At 40.9% G+C, this 22,980-nt stretch overlaps 1 non-coding gene across 1 annotated transcript; it reads right to left on the reverse strand.

The window, feature by feature from the left end:
- Positions 1–15,431: 15,431 nt before the first annotated feature.
- LOC118923154 (small nucleolar RNA U3) lies at positions 15,432–15,640 on the reverse strand. The gene has a single exon (XR_005029082.2). It is a non-coding gene; the product is annotated as a small nucleolar RNA U3 (small nucleolar RNA).
- Between the last annotated feature and the right edge of the window lie 7,340 nt (positions 15,641–22,980).

Genomic DNA, 22,980 nt, shown 5'->3' on the forward strand with positions numbered 1-22,980 from the left:
TGCAATAAACATAGGGGTGCATGTATCTTTTCAAACCGGTGATTTTGCTTTCTTTGAGTAAATTCTCAGAAGTGGAATTACTGGGTCATATGGCATTTCTGTTCATACATTTTGAGAAAAATCCAAACTACTTTCCATAGTAGCTGCACAAATTTACATTCCCACTGAGAGTTAACAAGGGGTCCCTTTTCTCCACATCCCCACCTCACTCCTTATTTCTCATCTGTTTCTTTGTTTTTAATAATAGCCTCTCTGACTGGAGTGAAGTGATATCTCATTGGGTTTTGATTTGCATTTTCCTGATGATTAGTGATGTCGGGCATCTTTGCATGTGCCTACTGGCCATCTGCATGTTTTCTTTGGAAAAGTATCTATTCAGGTCCTCTACCCATTTTTTAATTGGATTATTTGGGGTTTTTTGGTGTTGAGTTGTATGAGTTCTCTATACATTTGGGATTTTAATCCTTCATTGGATATATAATTTGCAAATACATTCTCCCATTCATTAGGTTGCCTTTTCATTTTGTTGATGATCTCCTTGCTGTGCAGCAGCTTTTTAGTTTCATGTAGTCCCATCTGTATGTTTTTGCTTTTGTTTCCCTTGCCTGGGTGGATACATACAGAAAAAAAAATTACTAATGCTGATGTTCAAGAGTTTACTACCTATGTTTTCTTCTAGGAGTTTTATTGTTTCAGGTCTTTTACGTATTTAATCCACTTCAAGTTTATTGGACAAGGTGGTGCTTTATTCACCATTTATCCCATCACCTAGTACCCACTTAACCCTCTTTCATTGTTGAATGCAAGAAAAGGAAAAAAAAAAAGGTCCAACATGTAGCACAAAATCCCTTAAACTACAGAAAACATTGTTCCTTTGAGGAACTGAAATTGAATTTGGGATGGCCTGCTGTGCATGGGGATAGGTGGCAAAGATGAAAATGAAAAGGTAAATTGTAAGTCTTATTAAGAAATTTGGAATCTAAGTAGAGGCTTAAAGATGGTGTCATGAGAAGTGAGACAGAAACTTCCTCCCAAAACCACATATAATAAGAAAATATAGCAAATACAATGAATCCTGAAAAAGCAACCAAAAGGAAGACTGCTACAGACTGCCTACATCTGGGGAAAAGAGAAGACCACAAAGAAAATTACAGTATCTGAAGTGAAACATACAATGAAGATATTTCAAAGCAGATTAGATGACATAGAGGAGATGGTAAATGAAATAGAAATTATAGAACAGAAATACAAAGAAGCTGAAGCACAGAGTGAAAAAAGTATCTCTAGGAGTGAAAGAATATTAAGAGAACTGTGTGACCAATCCAAATGAAACAATATTCACATTATAGGGGTACCAGAAGAAGAAGAGAGAGAAAAGGGATAGAAAGTGTCTATGAGGAAACAATTGCTAAAAACTTCCCCAGTCTGGAGAAGGAAATAGTCTCTCAGACCATGGAAGTCCACAAATCTTCCAACACAAGGGACCCAAGGAAGACAACAGCAAGATATATAATAATTAAAATGGCAAAGACGAGGTCAAGGATAGAGTACTAAAAGCAGCCAGAGAGAGAAAACAGATCACATACAAAGGAAAACCCATCAGACTTCTCACCAGAAACCTTAGAGCCCAGAAGGGAGTGGTGGCATGATATATTGAATACAATGAAACAGAAGCATCTGGAACCAAGAATTCTCTACCCAGCAAGATTATAATTTAAATTTGAAGGAAGGATTAAACAATTTCCAGATAAGCAAAAGTTGAGGGAATTTACCTCCCACAAACCATCTCTACAGTGTAATTCGGTGGGACTGCTATAGATGGAGGTGTTCCTAAGGCTAAATAGCTGTCACCAGAGAAAATAAAACCACAGTAAAGGAAGTTGACCAATTAATTACTAAGCAAATGAAAAACTAAATCAGCTAAATAGAAAGTTAGTCAAAGGATATAGAAAGAGTACAAAATATGACAGCTAAGATAAAAAGAGTGGAGGAGGAAGAAAAAGAAGGGAGGAAAAAAAAGAACCTTTAGATTGTATTTGAAATAGCATACTAAGTGAGTTAAGTTAGACTCTTAGATAGTAAAGAAGCTACCCTTGAACCTTTGGTAACCATAAATCTAAAGCCTGCTATGGCAATAACTACATATCTACCGACAAGCAGACCCAAATGTAAATGGTCTGAATACACAATATAAAGACATAGAGTTACAGAATGGATAAAAATACAAGACCCATCTATATGCTGCCTACAAGAGACTCACTTCAAACTCAAAGACATACACAGACTAAAAGTGAAGGGATGGAAAAAGATATTTCATGCAACTAATAGGGAGAAAAAAGAAGGAGTTGCAGTACTTGTATGAGACAAAATAGACTTCAAAACAAAAAAAGTAACAAGACAGAGAAGGACATTACATAATGATAAAGGAGTCAATCCAACAAGAGGATATAACCATTATAAATATATATGTACCCAACACAGGAGCACCAACATATGTGAAACAAATACAGATAGAATTAAAGGGGGAATTAGAATGCAGTGCATTCATTTTAGGAGACTTCAACACATCATTCACTCCAAAGGACAGATGAACTAGACAGAAAGTAAGTAAGGAGACAGAGGCACTGAACAACACATTAGAAGAGATGGACCTAACAGCCGTCTAAAGAAGACTCCACCCAAAAGCAGCAGCAGGATACACATTCTTCTCAAGTACACATGGAACATTTTCAAGAATAGATCATATACTAGGCCACAAAAAGAGCCTCAGTGAATTCAGAAGGATTGAAAATGTACCAACTAGCTCATAAATAACAAAGGTATGAAACTAGAAATAAATTATGCAAAGAAAACAAAAGGCCCACAAACACATGGAGGCTTAACAATATGCTCCTAAATAATCAATGGACCAATGACCAAATAAAAACAGAGATCAAGTAATATATGAAGACAAATGAAAACAATAACTCAACAACACAAAATCTGTGGGACGCACTGAAGGCAATGCTAAGAGGGAAGTATATTGCCATACAGGCTTGCCTCAAGAAAGAAGAACACTCCCAAATGAACAGTCTAAACTCACAATTAATGAAACTAGAAAAAGAAGAAAAAATGAGGCCCAAAGTCAGTATAAGGAAGGACATAATAAAAATCAGAGCATAAATACTTAAAATTGAGAAGAATAAAACAATAGAAAGAATCAATGAAACCAGGAGCGATAATAAACAAAATAGATAAATGCCTAGCCAGACTTATGAAGAAAAAAAGAGAGTCTACACATATAAACAGAATCAGAAATGAGAAAGGAAAAATCATTACAGACACCAGAGAAATACAAAGAATTATTAAAGAGTGCTATGAAAAATTATATGCTAACAAATTGGATATCCTAGAATAAAAGGACAACTTTCAAGAAAAATACAACCTTCCAAGGCAGACCCAGGAAGACACAGAAAATCTGAACAGGCCAATTACCAGCAACAAAATTGAATTGGTAACCAAAAAACTACCTAACAACAAAACCCCTGGACCAGATGGCGTCATCACTGAACTTTATCAAACATTTAATGAAGACATAATACCCATCCTCCTTAAAGTTCTCCAAAAAGTAGAAGAGAAGGGAATACTCCCAAACTCATTCTATGAGGCCAGCATCACTCTAATACCAAAACCAGGCAAAGACACCACAACGGAAGAAAATTACAGACCAATATCTCTGATGAACATAGATGCAAATGTTCTGAACAAAATATTAGCAAACTGAATTTAAAAACACATCAAAAAGATCACCCATCATGACCAAGTGTGATTTATTACAGGGATGCAAGGACAGTACAATATTTGTAAATTAATCAATATCATACAACACATTAATAAAAAGAAGGAGAGCACCACATGATCATCTCAATAGGTGCTGAAAAAGCATTTGACAAAATTCAACATCCATTCATGATAAAAACTCCCAACAAAATGGGTATAGAGGGCAAGTGCCTCATAATAAGGGTCATATATGACAAACTCACAGCCAACATTATACTTAACAATGAGAAGCTGAAAGTTTTTCCTTTAAGATCTGGAATAAGACAAAGATGTTGACTCCCTGCTTTTATTCAACATACTGGAGGTTCTAGCCATGGCAATCAGACAACCTAAAGAAATAAAAGACATCCAGATTGGTAAGGAAGAAGTTAAATTGTCACTGTTTACAGGTGACATCATACTGTACATAAAAAAACCCTAAACAACCACTCCAAAACTACTATAACTGCTATCTGAATTCAGCAAAATTGCAGGATACAAAATCAATACACAGAAATCTGTTGCATTCCTATACACTAACAATGTACTAGCAGAAAGGGAAATCAGGAAAACAATTCCATTCCCAACTGCATCAAAAAGAATAAAATACCCAGGAATAAACCTAATGAAGGAAGTGAAAGACCTATACCCTGAAAACTACAAGGCACTCTTAAGAGAAATTAAAGAGGACACTAATAAATGGAAATTCATCCCATGCTATTTGGTAGAAGAATTAATATTGTCAAAATGGCTGTCCTGCCTAAAGCAATCTACAGATTCAGTGCAATCCCTGTCAAAATACCATCAGCATTCTGCAACAAACTGGAACAAATACTTCTAAAATTCATATGGAACCACAAAAGACCCTGAATAACCAAAGAAATCCTGAGAAGGAAGAATAAATCAGGGGGAATTACACTTCCTGACTTCAAGCTCTACTACAAAGCCACAGTAATCAAGACAATTTGGTACTGGCACAAGAACAGACACATAGACCAGTGGGACAGAATAGAGAGTCCAGATATTAACCCAAGCATATATGGTCAATTAATATATGATAAAGGAGCCATACATATACAATGGGGAAATGACAGCCTCTTCAACAGCTGGTGTTGGCAAAACTTGACAGCTACATGTAAGAGAATGAAACTGCATTACTGTCTAACTCCATACGCAAAAGTAAATTTGAAATGAATCAAAGACCTGAATGGAAGTCATGAAACCATAAAACACTGAGAAGAAAACATAGGCAAAACTCTCTTGAATATAAACATGAACAACTTCTTCATGAACATTTCTCCACATGCAAGGAAAACAAAAGCAAAAGTGAATGAACAAGTGGGACTACATCAAACTAAAAAGCTTCTGTACAGCAAAGGACACCATCAGTAGAACAAAAAGGCATCCTACAGTATGAGAGAATATAGTCATAAATGACATATCTGATAAGGGGTGTCATTTATACAAATGAATATGCAAAGAGCTCACACACCTCAACAAACAAAAACCAAATAACCCAATTAAAAAATGGACACAGGATCTGAATAGACACTTCCAAAGAGGAAATTTAGATGGCCAACAGGCACGTGAAAAGATGCTCCACATCGCTAGTTATCAGAGAAATGCAAATTAAAACCACATTGAGATATCACCTCACACCAGTTAGGATGGCCAACATCCAAAAGACAAACAACAACAGATACTGGCGAGGTGTGGAGAAAGGGGAACCCTCCTACACTGCTGGTGGGAATGTAAATTAGTTCAACCATTGTTGAAAGCAGCATGGAGGTTCATCAAAAAACTCAAAATAGAAATACCATTTGACCCAGGAATTCCACTTCTAGGAATTTACCCTAAGAATTCAGCAGCATCCCAGTTTGAAAAAGACATATGCACCCCTATGTTTATCGCAGCACTATTTACAATAGCCAAGAAATGGAAACAACCTAAATGTCCATCAGTAGATGAATGGATAAAGAAGATGTGGTACATATGCACAATGGAATATTATTGAGCCATAAGAAGAAAACAAATCCTACCATTTGCAACAACATGGATGGAGCTAGAGGGTATTATGCTCAGTGAAATGAGCCAGGCATAGAAAGGCAAGTACCAAATGATTTCACTCATATGTGGAGTATAGGAACAAAGAAAAAACTGAAGGAACAAAACAGCAGCAGACTCACAGACTCCAAGAAGGGACTTGTGGTTACCAAAGGGGAGGGGTGTGGGAGGTTGGGTCAAGAGAGAGGGAGATGGGGATTGAGGGGTATTATATTTAGTACTCATGGTGTGGGGGGTCATGGGGAAAACAGTGTAGCACAGAGAAGGCAAATATTGAATCTATGACATCTTACTACCCTGATGGACAGTGACTGCAATGGGGTATGGGTGGGGACTTGATTATATGGGTAAATGTAGTAACCACATTGTTTCTTCATGTGAAACCTTCATAAGAGTGTATATCAAAATACCTTAAAAGATGATTAGGATATCAATCTGTGAAGTAAATTCAGGCAAAACAAGGTTCTGACATGTATTAGCTGTCAGATTTTGAGTTTCTTATCTTCTCTCTGCCTGATTTTCTTTCTTGTTAATTGTATATTAGTATACGTACTTCCCTTGGTAGTTGTATGGATTAAATCAGATAATCCATAAAGTTGTTAGCTAGATATCTGCATTATAACATGTTCTTAATGAATAAAATTAGTATTAAACTTAAAGATGCAAAACATCTCCTAGACCAATAAGGGGAGACTATAACATAAGACACATCCAAAGAAAAAGTTCCTCATTCCAAAGAGGAGTTGGTCATTGTAACTCTAGGGAGAAGATATATTCCCACCCAGGGCAACAAACCTTTGAAACTGAAATAAGTCAAAGCGAGAAATGAAGTGGGAGAAACTCATTATTGCTTACAAGCAATGTCTACTTCTGCTCACCCAAGTCTCCCATTGACTGGCTGCAAAAAGATCCCACCAAAACTCTCCAGGCCAGGTGCAAGCTCCCTCTCAACCTCCTTTGTAAACACCTATTGATGTGTAGATGGATACTTTTCTCCACCCCTTGGAAACACCTATTGATATGGAGATGCACTAAAGCCAGGTGACAGATTCTGGAAATGCTGCAATTTTACCCACAGCCCACCCTTCAAGAAATCTCACCTTACAATCTACTCGTTCCACATCTTCTGCAATGGATCCTGTACAAGAAAACTGGAGTACTGTAACCAGACTAATCCAACATAATAACAACAGCAATAGAATCATGATAATCCTCAAACTGGAGAATTCAGCTAGGTTCAAAGTTCTATGCAGATTAAGTCCATAGCTCGCCCATTCCAAAGGAGGCCAGTAGCTGAACACGTAGGGAGTTCAGTGCACTCATCATATGCATGCAGCCAGGTGGCAGGTTGAGGCCATGAGGACTGAGGGAGAAAATAACGTTAAGTACAACAAGATACATGTTTTAATGACACCAGCATAGGCAAATTCTGTCCATCAGGTAGGATGCGTGCAAGAGAGTGGTCCTGTGATTGGACAGTGGCAGGAATGGGATCTCTTCCTGGTCTAGTATGCCAGACCTTCATCCACCTCCCTGTGGGAGTAACATATGGGTCCATATATAGGGCTATAGGAGGTACATGCACTGGCCATAAGATAAAACAAAACTTCCCTGTAAGATGCTCTTACCTCTGGGACATTTTGGACAAACAACCATGTTCTTTGGGGGCCACTCTGCTATTATTCCAGGAACACAGAGGAAGCCAGCTTCCAGGCCTTTTCCCCAAGGTGCCAGTGGGCCAGCCATTGCTGGCCCATGTGTCAAAATCTCCAGGGCCATGTCCACTCAACAGAGTCTCCAGGGTTTAATGCAGTTGGGACTGACAGCAGGATGTAGCTCTGCTGGCCATACCCTGGCTTCAATAACTCCTCTTTGGTTTGGACAAACAGTTGTATAGGAGAGGCAGCAATGTGCATTAGCATGTCCACAGGGCTCAAGGCTCCTTTTAGGGGCTTCTTATTCAAATGCCATAGCACCGTCCATAAAGGAATTTAACAGCCCTGCAAACTATTGGTATCGGACTTCAGGCCAGATTTCAACAAACCATTGTACCTCTCTATCATGCCTGCTCCAGTAGGGTTCTATGGTACATGAAACTTCCACTTTATCCCTAAATGCTGCACCCATTCTTGTAACGCATATCCAGTAAAGTAGGTGCCTTGATCACTCTCAATCACCTGCAGCCAGCCATAGGCTGCAAAGAGATGTTCTAGGCACCTTTTGGTCATTTGCTGATATGCACAATGTGCAGGAAAAGCAACCAACAATCCAGTAGCTGTGTCAATATGACTCATGGCCTACTGATACCCTTCCAATATGGGCAGAGGCCCAATATAATCTATCTGCCACCTAACAACGGGTATCAGCCCCTTTACTATTGTTCCATTTTGTTCTGGGACTCAGTGTAAGTCCCTCTCATAGCACACAAGGCACTCCTTCCAGGCTCTCCTGACTTCTTCAAAGGTCAACAGAAAGCCCCAACAATAGGGTACAGCCCACATTGTCTTTTGCCCCACGTGCAACAAACATTAATATAACCATTGGACCACATCAGAGGCAGGCTTTCCTTCTAGCCAATGTACTTGGGACAATGCATCTGCTTCATCATTCCCTGGGGATGTCAAAGGCAAATGGCCAGTCACATGATATATGGTAACTGTCTTAGTCTGACCAGAGGCCCATAGGTTTTGCCATAACTCTTTCCCCCAAAGGGGCTGGCGACCAGCCATCCAGTTGGCATGATACCATGTTGGTAGCCACAGGGTCAACCACCAATAGACAGCCCAGCTGTCAGTGCAGGCAACTATAGGGGAGGGCTCCTGGGTGATTACAAGCCATATGGCCCACAACACAGCCCATTGGCTGCTCTTCCCCTCTCCATCCTCCATCCATATTGTCTCTGTTAGGATGGAAAGTCACAACCCTCCACTTTAGGGGCTGCCCACAGCTGGAGCTGTCTGTATATCAAGCACCTTCAGGTATAGGGTTTTTTCCCTCCTGATAAGGACTCTTGGCTACCAATGGCTCAAAAACAAGTTCTTCCTGCTTTCTACTGGTATAGGTCGCTGGCCCCAGTAAGTGTTGGAGTTCTTCACTTAATGAGCTAGTGGAAAGGGTGCTCACTGCTTTAAATTGGGCCCCATTTGCCCAGTGTAGGCATCTATGTCATGCCACTCTGTGGCCTTTGGATCCAGTCTTGCACCCACCCTGCAAAGGGATAGGTCATTATTATCTTGGTTGGAGCTGTTCCAGTGATGGGCTCCGTAACCAGCATGGTGTGGTACACAGCAGCCAGTTGCTTCTTTATCGATGTGTACTGGACCTCTGCTTGTTCCATAGGTGTGACCGGAATCCAATAGGTTGGCATGTCCATTCAAGCCACTGCCAAAGACCCCATCCATAACCATCTTCAGTTACATGAACATCTAACTCACAGGGCCTTGATGAGACCATTACACTCAAGGCTTGTATGGCCTTGACTGCATACCAACCAGTATAAAGGCTTTAGAGGTTATGCCAAGTGCAGGATAAACATTCTCCAGTAGCTCCAAAGACCCAAAAGTCTTGTAAATTCTTGCCACAGTGGTAGGGGTAGGGAAAGCCTGGACCTTGTCTATGCTTCAGCAATAACTTTAGTTTTACCCAACCAGACAAACCCCCAAGAATTTTACAGACAAACCAGGTCCCTGAACCTTGGTGCTGTTCACAGCCCATCCTTTCTCCTGTAGATGTTGCAGCAGTCTAGGCACTGCCCCTTCTAAACTTGCAAGAGAATCAGATGTGAGCATGACATCATCAATAAAGTGATACAGCCGTACTGTTTGCAGTTTCTTTCATGTGGCCAAGTCCTGGGCTACAAGTCCATGACAAATGGTAGGACTATGGAGTTTCTCCAATATCCTTGTGCCCCTCAGGCAATTTATACTTCTTAGTATTTGTCACCACCAAGGCACAGGCAGGTGCTCAGCATGTCCCTTCAGAACTGCCTTTATCACACATACCCTCAGTCTGAACTCACCTGCAGTGGTCTGTAACCATAGGCCCTGCAGGATATCCACTCCCAGAATATATTCAGGAATGGGAAAAATGTATACAGCACACTCCTTTTGGGGGTAAACAAACACCATATCTCCAATGAGATTTGAGATTTCTTCACTATAACTGCCTTACCTTCATAGCCATCTATCACAGCAGGGGTCCCAGGAAAATTCTCAGGGTTGCCATAAATCAGCAAACATTCAGCTCCTGTGTCCACCAGTGAGTGCCAGGACACATTACACATTCACAGAGGACCAATGAATTGCTAATTCTACATGTGGGCTTTAGTCCCCATGTTCCCCAAGGTTGGGGCTTTAACCCCCTCCCCAGTCTAACTGCAATGCCCTATTGTCCTCCTGTGAGGGTGAGCCCAAGTAGAACTTGAGTACTGTCCCCCATAAAGTCTTGCAGGGACATGGGGCTTTGCCTCCAGCTTCCGTGTCCTGGACCTCAGTGGATGGAACTACTTCTCTAGCTTTAAGTGGTGCCACAGTTCTAACAAGATCCTACTGGGCTGCCTATCAAGTCTTTCCTATTTTCAAACACTCATGTAGATAGAAAGATTATCTGCCTATAGAAATACGTAGAATTGTCTTGTCAATTTTTTAAAAAGCATAAATTATGTCCTATTGGGCTTTTTTTACTCTAGTACTTGCTTTTTCCAAGATCTTCAAAATTTTGGGTACAGTAGGAAGATAGCGCATGACCAGGACGCTGAGCATGGGAATGTCATTTCCCATTCAGAGGGCTGGGGCAGCTCACACAGGTTCCTAGAGGTGACTTACTAATTCTAAATTGTACTGTGTCTAGTAGCCCTTATAAGTGGGGACTGACAACATGATAACAAGAGTGGAGGAAAAAAAATGACAAAGGCAGATCTAAGAACTTACCTGTGCAGTGACAAGGTTAGTAGCATAGGGACAAAAAAATAATAGAAGCACCAGTAACCCAGCAAAGTCACAGAGATTCATATTGGTATATTTAATAAACTTCCCCTGTGCCCCTATTGTATGCCAGGCACTGCACTGGGTGCTCAGAATGCAAGCCCTTGGAGAGGCAGAATTTAGCTATAAATAAGAACATGTAAAGAATTAGCTCTGTTCTTGCCTGTTGAGCTCCTGCTCCCTAACCCCTCTGGTCATACATGATTTTCCACAATTGAAGCTACCTCTTCTCTTCTACTCTTGTGGCATCCTGCCATGATTATTTTTGCATCTTTTGTCACAATTTGATGATAATTTTGTAATTCTCTTTCTTTCAAGAGGCTATAAGTTTGTGGAGGACAGAACCACATCTTTTTTCACTCTCACTATATCCAGTTACCCAGAAGGAAGAAGCTACTCATTAAGTGCAAGTTGTCTGAATGCACTGAGTGAAGACTTAATGACCAAAAGCCCTGAGACTGACAGGCAGGGCCCCTGAGCAGCCTGGAGACATGGGAGATACTGGTCTCTGTGCTCACATCACAGCCCTGGAATATTAACATTCATTCCCATTTGGGAGCATAATGGGAGGAGCCTTAGGAAACAGACTTTGTAGTTCGTGGGAAGAATTCCCAGTGGGTTCAGGGTGACTGAACCTGATCCTTCAGTGAGAGCCCTGGGCATGTATATGGGGAGGGAGCTGGCTTGAGAACCTGCAGTGGGTTTCACAGTCCCAAATTAGTGTAGTGTCCTCCAGAAAGTGATGAAGCATCAGCCTTCCCTCATTTGTGAAGCCTTGTTAATATCACCCTAGACATCAGCTGGGGATTTTCCTGACACTCATAGTTATGGCTGATATCTTCATGCAACTATCCCGAGTAATTGAGCACATTATTTGGTGTGAGACTAAGGGAGGTCTCTCCACTTTTTCAGTTTTTCTGTCTAAATCTTCTGTAATAAGTATATTTTGGTTTTACTTATTAGAAAAGCCATCCATTTTATTTTTAAAACATGAATACACAAACTATGGCTGGTTATTACTTCCTTTATACAATTTTCTCTACACAAAATGACTGAAAATCTATATAAAATTACATTATCTCCCAGCCATTATAAGTAGTTGTTTCTGAGCTGTACGGAAAACACTGATCACATTCTCAGAGCTCCGAGAGGCAGCGTTCCACATCCCTGGAGGTTAGGCTGCCCTCTGTTGGACACAGAACCACACAGCAAGGTTCGAAGTTGGTGGCCTCTAGTTTCTCCAGATTCCCTTCGGAATGCTTGTGTTTTTACAACTGAATGGTACACTCTACAGACACCCCAAAGATAAGCTGGAGAAGAAACTGTGCAGCAAACATGTCAGGTTCTGATATGACACACAGTTCTTTGCTTAATAATTATATTCATATTACTAAACTACATAAAACACTTTGTTAAGTCAATGCTATGTTGCAGTCTATATTATCCTGAAATGATGAGATAACTGAGGCTTATAGAAAAGCAATGAATAGTCAAAGGTCACAGGGTATATCTGTTGGGTGTCACATAGTCACAAATTAACAATTGTGCATCTACTATGAGCCGGTCATAGAGATGGACATAGAGAAATAGTTTACTCTGCAGAAAGTATTACAATATAGAATGATGATTGCTGGGATAGAGGTGTGGCCCCTCAGCTGTCATAGCACCTGGAATGCATTTTGTCTGGACTAGGGCAGATGGAAAAGTTTCCCAGAAGAAAATATTAAAATTAGGCACATGAAATTAGCCACAGACTTCAGCCAACAGCACTGATATTCTTGAGACCATGTCTTGCCTGAGGGTTTCAGCCCCAGGCTGAGTCACTATGGACTCCATGAGACTGAGAAATGACAATGGAGCGTTACTGGAGTAAAAAAGTTTATACCTGGCTTTATTATCCCGGCAGTAGGTTGAGCACTAGGATCACACCTGGATCCAGAGTCTTCAGGTCTGTAATCCACCTCCGTCTCTGTCTCTGCCCAGAATACTGGGCGAGTTCTTTATATAGTGACTCAGTCAGTAATAGTTCATTGCCTACAGGTGTGGGAGCAATAGCCCAGCAGCAGGCCAATTACATCAGCAAGTAGTCTAGGGTCAGGTGAGGATTCTGGCCATAGGAACTTCCATTTTCCCCACAGATAAGTTTATCAAAAAAGACGTGCAGGGCTGATGATTACAGAGACAAAATTATGTAGTGAATTAATCTTTGAAGTGGCAGAAATATAACTAAACAGTAATCAGTTAAACCTGCTCCACCCTGTCTTACCAATGGGTTTCAGCCCTGGGCAAGTTTGCTATGGATTCAATGTGACCAAAGACATTGATAGCAAAACATTCTTTGAGGTGAAAGGGTTTATTACCCAGCTTGTTCTCCCAGTGGTAGGTCGAGCACTAGCATCTCTGCCTCCACCCAGAGCACTGGACTGAGCTCTTTATGTAGTGCAATAATAGGTTATTGCCTAAAGGTGTGGAAGCAGCAGCCCAGCAACAGGCCAGTTCCATCATCAGGTGGTTTAAGTTCAGTGAGGATCCTGCCCATAGGAACCAGACATTGCATCTCTGCCCCATGCCCTTCAGTTATATCTCCAATCTCCTTAATTTTCTTCATTCTATACATTACCTGCTAGAGAAGTATTTCACTTACAAGCTCCAAATGTCATGTAAATGCCAATTTCTCCTAAACTCCATCTTTCTCCAAGATTTCTTCTGAACTTAAAACCCTTATATATATTAAAATGTAGTATACGAAAAAAGTGGTTATTCAAATCAGTTCAGAAAAAGGTAACTTATTCAACAAAATTGAGTCCATATATCAGGAAAAAGGTTGAACTAGATCCTTAATCAGTTGCAGAAGTATATTCCTGATGGTTAAGGAAATTAATATAAAAAATATAAAGTCACAGAAGAAAAGATACAAAGTATGTACCTTTTGAAGGTTCTGGTTCAAGATGGCGATGTAGGAGGATCCTGAACCACCTCCTCCCACAGACACACTGAGTCCACTGCTATACATGGAACAATTTCCTCTGAAAAAACCTAAATGCAGACTGGGTGATGACTACACATTGGGTAAATGAGGAGAAAATCACACTGAAGCGGGTGGGAGAGGCTGGGACACAATGTCATCTTAAAGCCCATCCTGGCTAAGTGACTTGTAACCTGGAAGGAACTCAAAACCCGGAGCTTTTCCCTGTGGAGTGAAGCATTTGAACCCTACATTGGGCACCCCAACTTTAAAGGTCTGCACCTGAGATGATCCCACAAAACATTTAACTTTGAAAACCAATGCGGCTCACCTCCTGTGACCCACAAGATGGTAGGTAGCAAGCTGAGAACAGGCTCTTACAGGGCGCATGGCAGAATCAGCCTAGAGTGCCCAGACTTTAGGTGCAAGAGGCACATTTACTTACATTAAAGTGACAGCCTGAGGGGTGGGCCTCTAGGTTAACATACTCCCCTAAGAGCCTGCTGGAGCCCTCTCCAGGGATGGAGATGGGTGGGCACCATCTCTGCTCTCCCTCTGCCTTGCGCTAGCTGGTGGGTGATGGCAGCAATGAGTGAAGGGGTCAAAAGATACAAACTTCCAGTTATAAAAGAAAAAGAAAAGGCATGTAAACTCCTCTTAAGACAAAAATGAAACATGAAAGAGATTGATACACCTGTATATATCAATATTGATAACTTCTGAGTAACACAAGATGCTATAAACAAAATTAAAGACTGAATATAGTATAAACAAGGACTACTATCCAGAATATACAAAGAACTTCTACGTATGAGAAGAAAAACACATGCAATTCAATGTTGAATAGTATAAAACATGTTAATAGGCATTGACAGAAGAAAATACTATGAATGACCATGAAATATGAAAACAGTTTCAATCTTCTTAGTAATTAGAGGAATTAACATTACAGCAACAATAAGATTATTTCCTTTCTCCAGATTGGGAGAGAGACAGAATATAGGTGGAGACAAGATATTTACATAGTGTTGGCAGGGTATACAATTTCAGTGCTAAATTGAAAGGAAATTTGTCACTATCTTGGACTCTTAAAGGATACATACTCTTTGACTCAGTAATGCCACGTACAATCTACTCCCAAGGAAAATTTACACATATGTGCAAGACACACAGGAGTGCTCATTGCATGACTGCTTGTTACAGCAACCAAGTGAAAGAAACCTGATGGCTAAATACAGTATGGTACATAAATGGCAAAATATACTATGGTTTGTTCTGAAGATATTCTACAACAGATTAAAACATTACATACATATATACTGCTGTGGATATTCAGTGAGAAGATAGACACTCAAAAAACAGTATCATCTGTTGTATAAAAATAAGCAGAGAGAAAAGAAGTGCTTTGCTGATAGAAGAAACTTTTACTAAAGGGTGAGTAACCATGAAGGATGTTAACCTTTAATTTACCCTTTTGAGATTTGTAACATAATACACCCTTAATATTGCCAAACGAAAATGGATATAAAGGAACCTACCAGATGTTACCCCCTTTGTTGGAAAGGGTGGGGAGCAAACCAAGAGAATAAAGAACAAAATGCAATCAATTACACTAGAAAGGAATACCTGAGATTGGCTTCGCTCCCGCTTAATCTTTCCCAAAAAAACCATCCCCAGCCATAAGCAGTAGCTCCACTAGGTGGCACCACTGGCCAACTTCAAACGCGGGACTGAGACCACAGCTCATCCCCAGGACTTCTGACATCCTGCTCTGTTCAGAGACACTTCTCTGGTAACATACTGCAGAAATGGTCCCTGGAGGTGTAGTGTTAAGCACGTGCCATTTGTCTCTGTTGGGATCGGGAAGTCTATTCGCATTTTGCTGATGGAGAGATTTCTCCTACTGCGCACCCCCACCACCCATTAGAAAAATGTGTTTATTATAATTACATTCTGCAAATTTAACAAAGCACTTTGGACTCTATAAGTAGTATTTTTTTAAGAAAGTTTAAGTCACAAATTTCCTAGTTTATCTAATACCACCCAACTACCAATCAGAAGCCATTATTATCCAACTGATAACAGGACCTTAACCCTACAGCTCTTCAACACACAAGAACCAGCTTCCCAGTTGGTGGGGGGCTGCTCTCTGTGGTGAGGAGAGATAATAGAAAGTTATTGCAGCCTCCACTGAACTAGACCAGGTACGGCTTTAATGTAGATTTGAGGTTACTTCTAAACCTCCTTTGTGTCACGGATTCAGTGTCAGTGGATATTTTTTAATGCTCAAAACAGCCAAAATTATGCTGTATGATCGTGCTTCCTAAATATCCAAGTGGAGGTGATCAGTTCTCAGTTGCTGAGTCTCAGATACAATGGAATGATCTGAGCTAGAGATAGAGCCCACTTTTGAGGAAATACAAATAAACACAAGCATTAGAGTAATACTTGGAGTTATTAATTAAGGTTTTTCTCCTCTTACGCATTTCCTTTTTTTTTCCCCCTGAACTTTTCCCCAACTACCTCATTCCAAGAAATTGGGCCATTTTTAAGTTAATTGTCTCAGGGAGGAGAGCAATAGCAGAAAACAGCCTGCTAGACTCTGGCTAAAGCCCAAACTCACCAAGGAGATTAAGTGAGATGTCTCTGAGGTTAGACATGGTAATACAGGGAGTGCCTTTGAATTTAAAATCATAAGTAAGAGTTCCCTTGGGTGGGGCGGGGCTGGGAGGAAGTCTGGTGCTGAAGTCTGAAGAGTTGGGAAGTTTCCAGAAAGGAATGGCCACAGCTTCCCAGAGGTTGCCGAGTCCCAGAGGTCCAGAGCACAGGGCACATCCTGAAGACGGGACCCATGCATGATACTATCTGGGCAGAGTTCCTGGGTGAGTAGGGAGAGCAAGGAGCATGCAGACTGCAGAGATATCATAGGAGACCTGAACCAATATGCAGACAGGGGTCTCTGCCAGGGAATCAATGGTTAATTCTCAGAGAGGGTAGGGACCTGTGTGGTAGAGGGTGGGGGTGACCTGGAATACAGTGGGATTAAATTTCCACTCTCCCTACGGAATAGCAGCAGTGCTGGTGGTGGGAGGGCTATGAACAGAAATTGAATTAAATCTAGGTGAAGCTGTATTTCTTTTATATGAATCTGAGTACTGAGATTCCTCCCTGAAACATAGACAGGTCTTGTTTTCTTATCAATGCTGCACAGAAATGTGAACTATGGGGAGACTCCTGGAACTTTTATGAGATGGCCACATGGTTCCCTTGTTTCCTGAATGAGGTCTGGGAAAAGAATTAGAGATGTGGAAGGAAACAGCACACTGTGGTTAAAACTACAAGCAACATGAGGCAATGGGCATTGCAAATTGACTACAAAGGGAATGAACATAGAACCCTTTAATTAAAGAATTACACATCCACTCATACTTTCTGCTTCAGTATCTTTCAGAGAATCTCCAAGGGCTCCTACGGAAGCCTTATCTTCTCGGGAAACACATTCCACTTAGCTGGGACCCTATTCTTATTTGTGGCTTTAGTGAGCACCTCTTTGCTGATGGTTCCTTCATTTACTTCTTCTTCCAAGATACCTCAACCCAACTTCAGATACACAACTGCAACTGCCCACCAGCTGCTCCCGAGGACACATTCCCTGGGCATTAGAACTTGGTACAGCCAAACCGTAGCTCATCTGTTTCATTTATTCTGCCAAAGGATAAAATAAAAACCACCAGAGCACTTAAAAGTATGAAGTTTACTGAAAATAGAAATACCATTTGACCCAGGAATTCCACTCCTAGGAATTTAACCAAATAAAACAATATCCCTGATTCAAAAAGACACATGCACCTCTATGTTTATCGCAGCACTATTTACAATAGCCAAGATATTGAAGCAACCTAAGTGTCCATCAGTAGATGAATGGATAAAGAAGATGTGGTACATATACACAATGCAATATTATTCAGCCAGAAGAAGAAGAAAAATCTTACCATTTACAACAACATAGATGGAGCTAGAGGGTATTATGCTCAGTGAAATTAGCCAGGGGAGAAAGACAAGTACCAAATGATTTCACTCATTTGTGGAGTATAACAACGAAGCAAAACTGAAGGAACAAAACAGCAGCAGACTCACAGACTCTGAGAAGAGACTGAGGGTTACCAAAGGGAAGGGGTTGAGGAGGGTGGGAGAGGGGGATTAAGGGACACTGTAATTAGCAGTCACAATATAGGTAGGTCATGGGGAAGGCAGTACAGCACAGAGAAGACAACTAATGACTCTATAGCATCTTACTATGCTGATGGACAGTGACTGCGATGAGGTGGGGGGGATACTTAATAATATGGGTAGATATTGAAAACACAATGTTCATGTGGAACCTTCATAAGATCGTATATCAATGATGATTTAATAAAAAGAAAATCCCTTAATCCAATAAGCCAAAAACAAAAAAAGTTTGAAATTTACTAAGCTGTAGAGCAAGTACACTTCACTGAGAAATCTGCCAAGTGGGAAAAGTTTTAAAGCAGTAATCTGATCAAAAGTTAAATGAGTCCTGATATCTAGTCCATTGTTAACTAGTCAGGAAAAATCTCCCAGTAGGTCTGTTCAGATCTTCCCAGGGTCACGCAAGTTCACGGTCTTTGCTCAATCAGTTGGGGTGAAATACGATATTCAATGTTGTAATTGGCAAGAGCAAGTGGATATTTTTTCTTTTTTTTGCTAATAAAACCATTGGTGAGTTCAAATCTAAATATTGCTGTTTGGTATCTATGGGATAGATCATTAAAATTTGATTCTAGGCCAACAGGTATGTGAATTTGTGGTTTTATTGAAAATTGTCATAGTAACTTTCAAAGTATTATAGCAATTCACTCACCAACAACGTGTAGATATTCCTGTTTCCTTTCTCTTTTCCATTTTCTGCTTGTAAATTCTTTAAATTTTTTTAAATTAAAGAATTTAAAAATCACTCCAATCTCAGGTGTGAAAAATATTTCATTCTTATGTGATTCATCCTTTCCTACTAGTGAGATTGAGTTTCTTTTCACAGGTTTATTGATTATTTGCATGCACCAATTGCATGTTCACAACCTTTGCCCATTTTTTCCATTAGTCTGTTTTTACATCAATTTGTAGGCTTTCTTTGCATATTTGCTATGTTAACCTATTTGTCACATGTATTAAAAGTATCATGTCCACTTTATTGTTTTGTGTTTTGATTTAGTTTTCTCTATGGTAATTTTTATCATACATGTTTAAAAAATATCAATCTGTTCCTTTACGGTTTCTGGATTTTGTGTCTTAAGAAGGATTCTTCACCTCAAAGTTTCGCAAATAGGGTATTTCACAAATACCCTCATCATGTGTGATTTTCCTGGTTTCTTGTGCTGTTCTTCTTTCCCTTGGTAGGGCACCCAAGGACTCGAGTGATTTCTCTCCTGCAGCCTGGCCGCCCCTCCGGTGCTCAGGGATGTGCAGCTGACTGGATCCTCTGCTTGACTGGGGCAGTGCACCTGGTGATGTCATGTGCCAAGCAGGAGCCAGGGTTTCCACATCCGGAATCTGGGGAATAGGAACTGGGTAGAGAGGCAGAGCTGGGAGGAGCAGGGAGGTGCAGCCAAGGCCAGCTACTGCATGGAATTCAACATCCCGCAGTGGACTTGGAGTGGAATAGAGTGGGTGCTGAGGGCCCACGTCTGGGAAGGCCTCAGATGCCCACATCATGTTGGGTCAGAGTGGCCATTGTCTCTGTCTCTCCATATGATAAACGTCATGAAAGGTAAGGAAGGACTGGAGATTTCTACCTCCACCACTGGCAGCCAATGAACTTTCCCTCTTAGTGCCCACAGAGTGAGTGTCAGACCTTTTCCTGCACTTACAAGTGCATTTGACACAAGAGTCTCTATTTAGCCTGTTTCCCTTCCGTCGTAGAACCAAAAACACCTGTTCCTTACTTTCCCTGGTGTAGGGTTGGGCCCTGCACTCCACCCCTGTCCACAGTGCTGGAGATGCTCTTTGAACACTCACCTCTGGATAAAGACCCCTATAGACATTAGGCCATTAGGCAGCCTGAGGATCAAAGTGTAGTAGAGCAGACCAAATTTTGCACCTGGCTCTAACTGGCCCTGTGCGAGATTGGGCACCACACATGAGCAGCTCTTGTTTAGGGGATGCAAGAAGTACTCATATCAAGCTAAGTATAGGTTGCTGTGGCTGGTCATCTATTCCTGGTGCTTCCTACTGAACCCTCACCTTTACCCGGAAACCTACCACCACCTCTATTACCTAAAAGAATCAAGCCTTCTGCTCTGTTATGGAGAAATAAAATTCTGCCACAGAATGTTTGGCTTTTTTTGTCTCATTCTTGAAATCTTAGGCAAGAATCTTGTGTGGGGTGTTTTTGCAACAGACCTCAGGAGATCCAGCTTTACTCACATCACAAATGGCCAGCCTTGCCCTGCCCTCACTGTTTGTCTCCTCTTGCTCACCTCAAGTCCTCATTTAGGACACACTTCTCTTCCTGGGCCTGGACCCTCTCTGGAATATGATGCTTTCCTATTTTTCCTCTAGCACCATTTGCCTGGCAAAGCTTGGGCAAGAGTTGCTTTTGTAACTGGCTCCTTAGAATCTAACCCTGGCCACTTCCTGCCTAGTTCAGGGAAGGGATTTCTCACAGAAGAGGCAGAATTGGGGAAGAAGACAAAGGAAATCTAAGTAGACACAATAGAGAAAAACCAGGAGAGAGTGAGAGCATAGAAACCAAAGGAAGAAAGAATAAAGTTCTCAATGCTTGGAAAAGAGACATCTCCCTGGGAGAGGTGACAAGGAAGATAGGTGTTTGAAGGTGCCTGCCCATTTTGTGCTCCTAAGAGGAGCAGCATGCTTCCAAGGTGGAAACAGGGTGGTGGGGGGACAAAGATAACAGTGGAGCAGGTCCAGCAGGGAGGAGCATTTTATTACTTAAATCGTTGAGAACTGCTAGTACACGGTAATAATAGGAAGCAGACCAACTTTAGTTGGTTTTACTATTGATTTTAAACTTTTTACCAACAGGGCATCCCTTCTTGCTTGCTCCTGGGGTGGACGCCTCCCACCCTCCACTGTCCGTGCAGTACACCACTGAAATGGAAGAATCCACTATGAAAATTTCAGTTTCCAATATGGAAAAGTTTGGGACAGGCAAAGAGAGGCCCGGGTCTAGAAGGGAGGGGAGCTCTAAAGTTATCTGCATAGTAAAGTAAGTTGTTGCTTCTTAAGTCATACCTGACCTAGAAAACAAAGAAGCAGATAATATTTAGAGAATGCCTAGAAATATGGCAGGTGATGTAAACCCTCTCTATCACTACTTTTTCCTTTTGGAAAAAGCCCTTTGGATTGGCTTAAAGTTGGGGTAGATGGCAAATCATGGAAATGAGGGAGAGAACAGAGAATAGTTCATCATAAGGAAACAAACACAAGTCATCCCAAGAATTCATGGAACTCTGGGACTCTGAGCCCAAGAGGTCATGAAGAATCTGCAGAGATCTTAGAGAGAGCATCAGACCTCACACGGCATTGCACAAGGAGTAGAGCCTCACGGGGATCAGGGTGAAGAGTCAGAAAGTCCCTGTGGTTTTAAAATAGTAAGAGGGAGAGGCAAGCGGGCCCAGGATGGGCTCAGGAACAGGAAGTGTGGAGCAGGTAGCTCTTTCTGGCTTAGGGCGCTCATGGTATGAGGGTCCTTGAGGCTGGAAATGGCAGACCAGTCAAAGGGACTCATGGTGAAAGCTACTGGTGACGCAGTGTAGATTTGACTTGCAGGACCCTCTGGATCAATTACTTAAGAACAAAACTTGGCAGCTAGAGCAATAGAAACCCATTTGGGATCTTTACATCAAACATTACTCACAGTATGCTCTCAACAAAAGATAGTTGCATGAGTTAAAAAAAAAAATGACCCTGATAGAAAGGAAAAGTGGTGAAAAAGAAAAAAAAGGACATTGAAAACTCAAATTTATAGAATTTAGAGGCAGGGTTGGGGCCCAAGTAGGTCCTGGGGGGATTATTATGTGAACTTGTAACACACACTTAGTGACCACCTACTAGTTCCCAAACATGCTAGGATGTAGAAATAAACAACCAAGACTAGCCCTTGGCCTCCGGGAGGTTCTGTCGTAGAGCATGTCCTTCTGACATGGCATGAAGTCTGCCTTTCTCTTGTCTCTCTACCAAGGATTTTATGACCATCCTTCAAGACTCAGTTCAAATCCTACTTGCTCTAGGAAACGCAATTCAGCAACTTTTTGCTTCTAGAACAGTCTTTTAAACTTGCGTTATGTCACTTGTGCTTTACTGCTATTATCTGTTTCTATATTTGTCTTCCCCAGTTGACTGTGTAGAAGAGAAATATTTTGTGTTGTTTGGATTTGACTCTGTTAGATTCACGATGTTTATTAAAATGTGCACATCGACTCCAAGTGGGTTGAGAAAACAGTAGATTGTGAGCAGTATATTTTAAAAATGGAGAAGAGAACAGAAACCATCAAAGTGGTCCACATGTTATAAGGGTGAGTAATGGTTCATGAAATTTGTTTCTATTATCTACGTGGGTGTCCTGAGTCACAGTGTAAAATGTTCTTATTGAGGATGATTTTTTAAAAAAATCAAACACTGGAGGCTCAATTATTTGGGGTAGAACCTAAGAAGAAAGTTATACCCAGAGATTCCAAATCTTTCTGACTCTCAGGGGATCTGCAAAATACATAGAGAGCAATAAGTCAATTTATACAAATTTACAGCTTAAATGAGCAAATAAAATAACTATAGGTCATGGCAGAGTTGAGCAAACTATGTCTGTGAAGATAGTAAATAACTTAGGTTTTGTGGGCTATAAGATCTCTGTCACAGCTCCTCAGCTCTGCCATGGTAGGGCAAAAGGAGGCACAGCATGAAGGAATGACTATGGTTTGGTTCCAAAAAAATGTGAATTTCATATAATTTTCATGTGTCATAAAATGTTATTCTTCTGATTTTTTCTGGCCATGTATGATTTAACAGCGATTTTTTAACTAGTGGTGTTTTAAAACATACTGTATCAATAGAAACTCTGAGATCTAGTAAGGCCTACACATAGATGATTGACATAAAAAAGACAGTTTGTTCTTCATAGTGCTGAAGAGGGAAGGG

Source organism: Manis pentadactyla, chromosome 2 (genome assembly GCF_030020395.1).
Source record: "Manis pentadactyla isolate mManPen7 chromosome 2, mManPen7.hap1, whole genome shotgun sequence".
In the NCBI taxonomy this organism is placed as follows: domain Eukaryota; kingdom Metazoa; phylum Chordata; class Mammalia; order Pholidota; family Manidae; genus Manis; species Manis pentadactyla.